This window comes from Hylobates moloch, unplaced genomic scaffold, assembly GCF_009828535.3.
Source record: "Hylobates moloch isolate HMO894 unplaced genomic scaffold, HMol_V3 SCAFFOLD_8, whole genome shotgun sequence".
Lineage (NCBI taxonomy): Eukaryota > Metazoa > Chordata > Mammalia > Primates > Hylobatidae > Hylobates > Hylobates moloch.
The window spans coordinates 1,725,886-1,736,866 of record NW_026652283.1 but is presented as its reverse complement, the minus strand read 5'-3'; the positions used below and the strand labels follow the sequence as shown (position 1 = coordinate 1,736,866).

The window sequence follows — 10,981 nt, the reverse complement described above, 5'->3', positions numbered from 1 at the left end:
CATGTCCTTTGTAGGGACATGGATGAAGCTGGAAACCATCATCTCAGCAAGCTATCGCAAGGACAAAAAACCAAACACCGCATGTTCTCATTCATAGGTGGGAACTGAACAATGAGAACACATGGACACAGGAAGGGGAACATCACACACCGGGGCCTGTTGTGGGGTTGGGGGAGGGGGGAGGAATAGCATTAAGAGATATACCTAATGTTAAATGATGAGTTAATGGGTGCAGCACACCAACATGGCACATGTATACATATGTAACAAACCTGCACATTGTGCACATGTACCCTAAAACTTAAAATATAATAAAAAAATAAACAAATAAGAACATGTGGTTTAACTAGAAATATATTTTCCAAACCTGTAAATGTATGTATTCAAAAGATACCTTTTAAAAATGGAATTTAATGACTTACAAAAAAGAAAGAAGAATCTCTGATCCAATAATTGTACTGATAATTAAGAAAAATAAAGAATGCAGGTCTCAAGAGTTTAACTGCTCTCAGGGTTATATCCAGGAGCATGCTGTCTCAAAGGAAGCCTCCGTTTCTCCACCTATATATAAGGGAGCATCTGTGAATGATAATCTTAATTAACAACATTAAATATATCTTTAGATTGTACCATAGTAAGATAAAGTCAAGCCCGTGTTAGCTACCTGTACCTAAGAACCTCAATAAACTATTACATAAAGTTCTGAAGTAATCAAGAAGATCCAGATAGCAAACAGTGATTTTTGAACAAAACCAACAGTAGGGAAGCTTACTACCACTTCAAAGAACCAGTGAAAAGTTGTTTGTTTTTTTCTAAGTAAAATTACACAGATAACTGGTGCTACTCTTGTCTGGAAGGTTACAAAATAAACTGCAGCAAACCTCCACTGTAAATCTAACAAGGTTTCCCATTGTGAAACCTTACTGCATATCAAGAATTATCTAAAATGGCCTTGATCCCGATAATTGTACTCTTTACTGTTTCTCCTTGAATTTTATCCTAAAGCAATACAAAAGGGAAAAACTATACACACAAAAGTATTTATTAAGGCGGGGGAAAATGGAAGCAATTAATGAGTAACAGAAAAATAAAAAAAGTACACAGTAAATTCATTTTCTCACTGTAATATTAGGGAGCATTCAAAAACAGCATGAAGATTGTTTATGGTATCTTAAAACATAAAACAAAATTATTACAACTCGATAAAACTAAGTTTTACAACTATATAAAAGTGTATGCATAAATACAAAAGTTAGGCATACAATTTACGCAAATGAGTTAAAAACTTATGTGCACATAAAAACTTGCATACAAGTGTTTATAGTAGCTTTATTCATAAGTGCCCAAACTGGGAAGCAACCAAGATAGTCTTTAATAGGTCAATGAATAAACAAACTGTGGTACACATCCATACAAAAGTGTACTATTCAGCAATAAAAAGAAATGAGCCCTGAAGCCATGAAAAGCCATGGAGAACCTTAAGTGTATATTGCCAATGGAAAGAAATCAATCTGAAAAGATTACATATTATATGACTCCAATTATATGACATTTTGGAAAAGACAAAACTAGGGAGACAGTAAAAACATCAGTGGTTGTCAGGGATTTAGGGATGAATAGATGAAACGCTGAATATTTAGGGCAGTGAAACTATTCTGTGATAACTGTAATAGTGGATACCTTTCATATATGTGTCAAAACCCACAGAATGTACAACACACAGAGTGAACCCTAATGCAAAACTATGCAATTTAATTAAAAATGTATTAATATCAGCTCATCAACTGTAACAAATGTACCACACTAATGCAAGATGTTAGTAACAGGAAACTGGTGGTACCAAGCAGCGGGTAGATATATGAGAACCCTGTACTTTTCACTCAATTTTTCTATAATATAAAAATGCTCAAAAAAAGTCTAAGCTTTTTTTAAATAAACTTAGTATTTTTTGTTTTTGTTTTCAGACCTAGTCTCACTCTGTCCTGCAGGCTAGAGTGCAGCTGCACGATCTCAGCTCACTGCAACCTCTGCCCTGTGGGTTCCAGCGATTCTCCTGCCTCAGCCTCCCAAGTAGCTGGGATTACAGGCACACGCCACCACGCCCAGCTAATTTTTGTATTTTTAGTAAAGACAGGGTTTCACCATGTTGGCCAGGCTGGTCTCAAACTCCTGATCTCAGGTGATCTGCCCAGCTCGGCCTCCCAAAGGGCTGGGATTACAGGCATGAGCCACCGAACCCGGCCAAAAGGAATAAAATTTTGATATATGCTATAACATGTACGCTATGTGAAATAAGCCAGACACAAAAAGACAAATGCTATATGACTCCATTTATATGATACCTAGAACAGGCAAACTGATAGCGTCAGAAAGTGTAATAGAACTTACCAGGAGCTGGGAGAAGAGAACAATGAGGAGTTATTGTATAATGCGCACAGTTTCCGACTGGGATCATAAAGTAGTTCTGGAAATAGGTAGTGTGATGATTGTACAACATTGTGAATATACCTAACGCCACTGAACTGTACCCTTTAAAATGGTTAATATAGTAAATTTCATGTTATGTGTATTTTCCCACAATTTAAAAAAAGGAATCTGGCCCAGCACAGTGGCTCCCAGAACTTTGGGAGGCTGAAGTGGGAGAAAGTTCGAGACCAGCCTAGACAACACAATAAGATCTCGCCTCTACAAAACATTTGCCACACAGTGTCACATGCCTGTAGTCCCAGCTACTTGGGAGAGTGAGGGAGGAGGATCGCTTGAACCCAGGAGTTTGAGGCTTCAGTAAGCCATGATCGCAACACTGCACTCCAGCCTGGGCGACGGTAAGACCCTGTCTCTAAACAAACAAATAAAATAAGGAATCTGAAATATTAAAATGTATGTTTTATTGTTAGCTTTGTCACCGTATAATGCCCTTCACATATATGCAGTATAAACAAGTTTTTAATAATAAACAATTTTCTTGTTGTCACAACAGCCCAGAAACTTATAATCAACCTGCATTACATGTAAGAGAGCTGATAACTCAGACTTTTACATAATCGGCCTACAGTTTCAAGTTGCTTCTCTTCCAAACTTTTAACTAAGGAGAAATAACTTTTTAAAAAGTTATAATTTGCTCTCCCTTCCATTCTGTGCTTGCTTCTCTTAGTAGAGGTGCTAATGAGCCCAACTGATGCTAAAGATTTCATCTAAAAACCAAGATAACAAAATGTTAGCTATAACAATATAGAGGGCTGGTTTCTACTAAAGTAGAATTGATTAAACTGTTTCAAATAATGTATCTCCTAAGATTTTGAGAACACTAAGGGAAAAAAATGCTTACCAATCACAACTTTTCCCCCTAAGCTTTCGTTTAAAAAAAAAAACTTTAATACCCCTAATAGTGATTATAATTACGTGAGGTCCTAAGGGGTATATCTAATTATCTCTCAAGATGCCTAAGAATTCCCCCAGCTAACCAAATTAGCTTGAAATGTAAATGGGAATCACATCTCATATTCAGGAGTGACAACATAATGTAATATTGTTGTAATACAGTCACTTAAATGATACATTAACACTTTTCCCTCACCTTTTTTTGTGTGTGTTCCCTTCCAGTATGCCTTCGTTCTTGGCTAAGGATCACAAAATAATTAAACAGTACCATTAAATAGGGTGCATTCTTATCCTGCCAGTTCATTCATTCATGAATTTGTTCAAGCAACAAAATTTACTATGTGCCAAGTTTTGTGCTTTTCCCTGATTTCTTACTGCCCAGTATTACAAAATAAGAACTGATTACATAAATGACATTTTTCTCTCCTAAGAAATAAAAGAGATAGAACGTAAAGCAAAATACAGGAAATTAAGAGGGGGCTTTTGGGGAATCAAAACTAGTTCATTAACTGATGCCAACTATTAGGGATAGGATAAGAAAATAATTAGAAGTTATCAAAAAAAAAAAAACCCAAAAAAAAAAAAAAAAAACTGGCTGAGCTCATGGGCTCACGCCTGTAATCCCAACACTTTGGAAGGTCAAGGCAGGAGAATCACTTGAGTCCAGAAGTTTGAGACCAGCCTGGGCAATAGAGTAAGACCCTGTTTCTAAAAATAAAAAATAAATTTAAAAAATTTTAATAAGTATATTTTTTTTAAAAGCTTTATGATAATATAAGATATATCCCTTCCTATGGCTATCATTCCTTAAAGTCCCAATGAAACAGAAGGCTCCCTAATATTTAATAATTTTTAAACTATATTCTTTAACAATAAGAAGTTATGACAAGTCAAGAAAGTCTAGAAATATTTCCTTTCTCCAAAAACTAAGTAACACAAAAAAATACACAAAAGCCAGTATTCCAATATTTATTACAATATAATTCTAGGAATGGAGAAATTAACCTCAGTCCTGATAGCTTCCAGTATATTCCAAGAAGAATGGGGAAGACCAACAGTCTTGATGTGCAATATCATTACCTATGATGATGATCTACTGACAAAACATTCAAAGTTTACAAAGGGAAATTATGGGTAGAGGGGGAAAAAAGATCTAAAGCACACAGAACTGAAGTATTAACAATGAACTGTTCTGTTGTACTCAGACAAATGACTGTCTTGTTAAAAAAAAAAAAAAAAAGTGTAGAACCAGGAAAAGTATTTGGAACTGGCTTTACTTTGTTCTAAGATTTTTTAACAGTAAAAGAGAGTCATGATGGAAGATGGAAAGACCAGACTATCAGTATCCGTAAATCAGAAGAGTTCATTTTTATTCTATTAACACAGAAAATTTTCACTGGCCAAAATTCTATGACTACTGTATTATATCATGCAGAGCTTTCTTTTCTTTATTTTTATTTATTTTTTTTTTAAGATGGAGTCTTGCCCTGTCACCCAGCCTAGAGTGCAATGGCGCCATCTCGGCTCACTGCAACCTCCGCCTCCCAGGTTCAAGCAATTCTCCTGCCTCAGCCTCCAGAGTAGCTGGGATTACAGGCGCGCACCACCACGCCCGGCTAATTTTTTGTATCTTGTTTGTTTGGTCTGGAACTCCTGACCTCAGGTGATCCACCCACCTCGGCCACTCAAAGTGCTGGGATTACAAGCGTGAGCCACTGCGCCCAGCCGTGTTAAGATTTTTTTTTAAAGCTCTGCGTGAGGCCAGGTGTGGTGGTTCATGCCTGTAATCCCAGCACTTTGAAAGGCCGAGGTGGGCGGATTTGAGGTCAGGAGTTCGAGACCAGCCTGGTCAACATGGTGAAACCCCGTCTCTACTAAAAATACAAAAATTAGCCGGGCGTGGTGGCAGGTGCCTGCAATCCCAGCTGCTTGGGAGGCTGAGGCAGAAGAATTGCTTGAAACCGGGAGGCAGAGGTTGCAGTGAGCTGAGATCGCGCCACTGCACTCCAGCCTGGGGGACAAGAGCGAGACTTCATCTCAAAGAAAAAAAAAAAAAATCTAACACAAACAGAAAACAGCTGATAGGAAGGAACAAGTAACTAGAAAGTGTTCTGAGCCCATAAATAGATGTGGAAATCCTACACAAATGTGATCAATGCATTTTCAGCAAGTAGGGGAGCTCAGCTGTCCTTCAATATCTCTGGGTAGCTGGGAAGTGACAATGAGGAAAGAAAGAAAATACACATGAGTTTTCAATTCCTAAACCTCCTCAGTTACAAAGCCCCTCCCACCAGTATCCTTTTTTTTTCGTTTTAAACAGTGTTCCTGTGTGCATGGGCATCTGGAGCCAGGCCTGTAGGGGACCGCTCCCCGAAGATGTTGGGGGTCTTTCCAGGAAAGTGGTGAGTTCGGAAGTTGCCCTGGTGCACAGGAAGAGAATACCTCAAAGGGCTACTGAAAGGGCCTTGAGTAGGTAAGAATGGGACAGAAACATTCTGGTGGGGAGGGGCAGCAGACCAAGGGTTTCGATTCTTGGAATACACTGAGGCTCAGGTACTGCTGCTCTGGGAGAGGCAGGGGCTGTGGGTGCCAGGGTGCTAGGGAGCACATGTGGCTTCAGATTCCTCTGGAGGGTGGGGATGAGGGCGGCCATGGAAGACTTCTGGAGAGACCAGAGCAGTCTTTAATTAGTAAAGAATATTTAATTAATAATTATACATGTAACGAGTGAATGATTATACATGCAATGCTTATTGGAAAAAGATACTCAAACATACTATACACCCTACTACATTTCTCTTTAAAAAGTATGTTCTCACAAACTAATTTATGCTTAGGCACAGAATGACTTATTTCAAAATTTTGCTAAGGCTGTCTTCCCCTTGACAATAATAAAGTCTATTCTACAGACAATGGAACAAAAAACTGTGAAAGAACAGAAATACAGTACACACTTGACCTACATGCTCTAAGAGCAAAGACTCAGGAATCACTAATTCTGCCTAAAAGAAATGGTGAAGGTTTTACAGGAGTTAACATTTGAGCTGGACATTAACCAATGAGTTGGAGTTTGCCAGCTAAAGAAAAGGTATTCTGTGCAAAGAAAGTAGAATATGCAGGACAAAGAGTGTCAGTTCTGTTCAGAAATTAGAGCATAAAGGATAGATTCAAGATATACTCAAGAGAAGCAATATTTGAATGACTGAATGAGGGTCAATGAAATATAGAAAGATGACGACTCAGGGTTTTTCCACAGGCAGCTGGGTACATAGCAATGCTATTTGCCAAGATGAAAAGACCATAAAGAAGGGAAGCAAATTCAAAGCAGAACAATAATGAGTTTCTTTTTGGAAATGGAGTGTGAAATGACAGAAATGTTCAGTTGGCACTAGAAAACACAAATTTAAATTCAGGAAACAGAATGAACTTGAAAATAGAATTATTACTAGCATAAAAAGTGACACTAGCATAGTTACTGGCACAACAGTGGACAAAATCCTTTAAAAAAAAAAAAAAAGCTACACAAAGGAGTGAGGACAAGCAAGGATTACTGTGAAGAATTCTGAAACACACAAAGTATTAGATGATGAAATGAGGATTAGAACCCAGATCTCTTGACTCTCAGTCAAATATAGTCACACCAGGTTGCCTTCCTAATGGGAAAGCTATGGAAAATTAAAAATCCCAACTCAGCCAGGGGTGGTGGTTCACACCTGTAATCCCAGCACTTTGGGAGGCCAATGCGGGCAGATCACCTGAGGTCAGCAGTTCAAGACTAGCCTGGCCGAGATGGTGAAACCCCATCTCTACTAAAAATACAAAAATTAGCTGGCTCTGGTGGCATGCGCCTGTAATCCCAGCTACTCAGGAGGGTGAGGTAGGAGAATCCCTTGAACCCAGGAAGCGGAGGTTGCAGTGAGCCAAGATGGTGCCATTGCACTCCAGCCTGGGTGACAAGAGTGAAACTCTGTCTCAAAAAAAGAAAGAAAGAAAAAATTCCCAACTCTATTTCTTATACTTCACTTCCCTTCAGTTCATACCTCAAAAGGCAGTTATGCTGCTTAGAAGCACTAAATTTGCTTAAGTGATACCTCAAAAGCAATTTTCTCTGCCTGAAGAAATTGTTAAACTTAATTGACACTTCTGATCTAGAAATCTAACACTAATCCAGGACAGGTGTTTTTTTTAAAACCAACAGATTGTAGGTTCCATAAGGACAAGCATTTATGTTTTGTTCACTGCTGAATCCCAAACTGCAACTGATACACAGTAGACATTCAATAAAGATTTCTTGAATGAATAAATTAATGAATAAACATCACATTCTCTAGGGGGAAAAAAAGAAAAGAAATTAAAATCATTTCTACTATATCTTCATAAATTGGACTTCTCACCAAGACAGATTAGCACAATGTATTAATGTAGGCTTTATTATTAATTTGTGTATTTGTATTATATGGAAAACAAATTTTTAGTAAAATATAATGTATTTTGTTCATTTTGTATAGTTCATTGCTGGATTGCCAGTCTCTAGAACATTGCCTGGCAAAGAATAAACATATAAGTACTTTTAAATGATGTACTTAGTTTTATTACCCTACCATGCTTGAAACTGTGACTTTATTGTAGTTTCCTTTAGCAAAATGTAAAACTGTAGGCAATATATAGACTATAAATAAACTTTTTAAAATCTTCATTTACTGTAATGTAATAGCATCATTTTACATGTATACCAGTTTTTCAGGGAATTGATTTATAGTCCGTTTGGTTTAAGTTTGGGACATTTGGCCAGGCGTGGTGGTTCACACCTGTAATCCCAGCACTTTGGGAGGCCAAGACAGGTGGATCACCTGGGGTCAATAGTTCAAGACCAGCCTGGCCAACATAGTGAAACCCCATCTCTACTAAAAATACAAAAAATTAGCTGGGCGTGGTGGGGGGCACCTGTAGTCCCAGCTACTAGGGAGGCTGAAGCAGGAGAATCGCTTGAACCCGGGAGGCAGAGGATGCCGTGAGCCAAGATCACGCCATTGCACTCCAGCCCGGGCAACAGTGCAAGACTCTGTCTCCCAAAAAAAAAAAAAAAAAAAGATTCCATTTTGTATGTATACCAGTAACATTTTGCTTATCTGTTCCTCCATTTGTGGACAGCTGGACTACTTCCAGGGTTTAGCTGTTGCCAATAATGCTGCTATGAGCATGGGTGTACAAAGACCCCTTCAAGACCCTGCTGCTTTCAGTTCTGAGTATATACCCAGAAGTAGAATTGCTGGATCATAGGGTAATTCTATTTTAATTCTTTGAGGACTCACGTTACTGTTTTCCACAGCTTTTGGAATGATATAGTTTGCAACCTTTCAGGAGTGGCTTTTTTGCAGTTTTTTTAAAGTTACCCCCACTTTTGTTGTTGTTTTGTTTTGTTTTGTTTTTGAGATGGAGTCTTGTTCTGTCACCCAGACTGGAATGCAGTGGCACGATCTTGGCTCACTGCAACCTCCACCTCTCGCTTCAAGCAATTCTTCCGACTCAGTCTCCTGAGTAACTGGGAGTACAGGCACAGGCACCCACCACCATGCCTGGCTAATTTTTTTTTTTTCCCCAGTAGAGATGGGGTTTCACTATGTTGGCCAGGCTCCAATTCCTGACCTCAGGTGATCCACCTGCCTCAGCATCCCAAAGTGCTGGGATTACAGGCATGAGCCACTGTGCCCAGCCCTTCCACATTTTTAGAAGGAATTATTTTTGGGAAGAGCTCCTTTGGAGAGGATAATGAGACCTTATGGAACATGTGAAGGAGACAAGATCATTAAACCAGGTTAAAAATGTTCAAGTAAACATGATCCACGTTCGATTCATGTGCCATAGATAGCTTTGACAGGTTCTATGTCTTTAACAATCTGCTTACATTCTCTGGGCTCTAATGAGATAGGCTATGATCCAAAATGAACTTCAAGGCCACTGCCTACTATGTCCTAAAAAGTCATGCACAAAGAAGACATAATGGGGCATTTTAAAGTAAGGAGTTTCTATATTTGTGTAACAATTTACAGCTTGCAAAGAATTTTCACATCTCTCATCTTGTAATCCTTCCAAAAACTCTAAGGTAGATTGGATTTGACCAAGATAATAAAAGTTTAAGGAGCATTTTGGTATAATGAAAAGTACTCTGCATCTACAGTCAAAGTGAGTGAGTCCAAATACAGGTTCTACTTGGACTGTCACTTAACTTCCCTAAACTAAGGACTCTCATGTCACAGAAGGAAAAGTATCATCTACCTCAATATTTGTAGAGAGGACTATGTAGGGTACATAAAACATCTTAAACTTTAGAATGCACTCAAATAATAACTGTATCCAGGCAAGTATAAAAGTAAGATTCAAATCTGGGCCTTACTTGTGGACACAACCATTTTTCTGCTTCCCTTTTCACAGGAAAATTTCTTAGGAGTCTATTGTCACTGTCTCCATTCCCCAACTTCATATTCTCATTCCATCCTTCACCTGATACTTCTCTACAATCTAGTTTCCATTCCCACTAAGACCACACTTGTCAAGGTCACTTAGGAACTCCTTATTACCAAATCTAGCAGACACTTATCAGTTACTCCTAAATATTTATCCCTGGCCCTAAACTCTCACTGAATTCCAGAGTACTACTATTACCTACCACCAAGTATGAAATCTCTACATAGATGTCTAATTGGCACCTCAAACTTAACAACATAGAACTCATGATTGTCCCACCGAACCTGCTCTCCCCTCCAGTCTTTATCCATTTCAGTAAACTGCACCACCAATCTTCCAAGTGCTCAAGTCCTAGGATTTGCCTTGATCACAGGCAGTCAGCAAGTCCTGTTGATTCAGTCTTCAAAACACAGCCCAAATCAATCTATTTTTCTCCACTAATTTACTCTCTGGCCCAAGCCTCTACCACCTCTCACCTATACTAATACAACAGCCTCCAAAGGTCTCCTAAATTCTACCCTTGTTATCCTTATCCTCAGAATCCAGTCCTCACACAGCAGTGACAGTAATCTTTTTCAAAAGGCACTCCCCCTGCTAACAGCCCTCCACTGGCTTTTGTTTACACCTAGAAACTCCTTACTCTGGCTTACGAAGCCCTAAATGATTTAGACCCTGACTATCTCTGATCTCATTGTGCACCACTCTACCCTTTGCCCACTACATTCCAGCTGCACTGACCTGTCTGCTTCTTAAATACCCCAAAAGCTCAAGGGGCTTTGTGTAACATGGTTCCCTATGGTAGAATGCTCATCCCTCTAATCTTTGCCATGGCTGACTCTTTTTTATGAAGATCTCAAAGGTTATCTACTCAAAGGATCCTTCCCTGACCATGCAATGTAAAGCAACCCCTCAGTCTCTCCTTATTACATCACTTTTTAGTCTCTTTCATAGCACTTGTCTCTGATATTTTTATTTGTTTACTACTGATCTTCTCCCACTAGACTGAAAGCTCCTGAGAGTAGAGACGTTATCTGTCTTCTTTACTCTGTGAACCCTGAAAATTCAAGACAAGTCTCAGTTAATTTAGAAAGTTTATTTTGCAGGCTGAGCACACTGGTTCACACCTGTAATCCCA

General features: G+C 38.8%; 1 protein-coding gene across 5 annotated transcripts in view; it reads right to left on the bottom strand.

The window, feature by feature from the left end:
• Window positions 1-10,981, bottom strand: part of ADIPOR2 (adiponectin receptor 2) — a 96,583-nt gene that overhangs the window by 57,237 nt on the left and 28,365 nt on the right. The window contains exon 1 of one of the 5 annotated variants that reach the window (XM_058442581.1): window positions 3,578-3,596. The exons of the other annotated variants lie outside the window; for them this stretch is intronic. The gene's annotated coding sequence lies outside the window, so the exon portion shown is untranslated. Of the gene's footprint in view, window positions 1-3,577; window positions 3,597-10,981 lie in introns of those variants that run through there. 5 annotated transcript variants of the gene reach the window in all.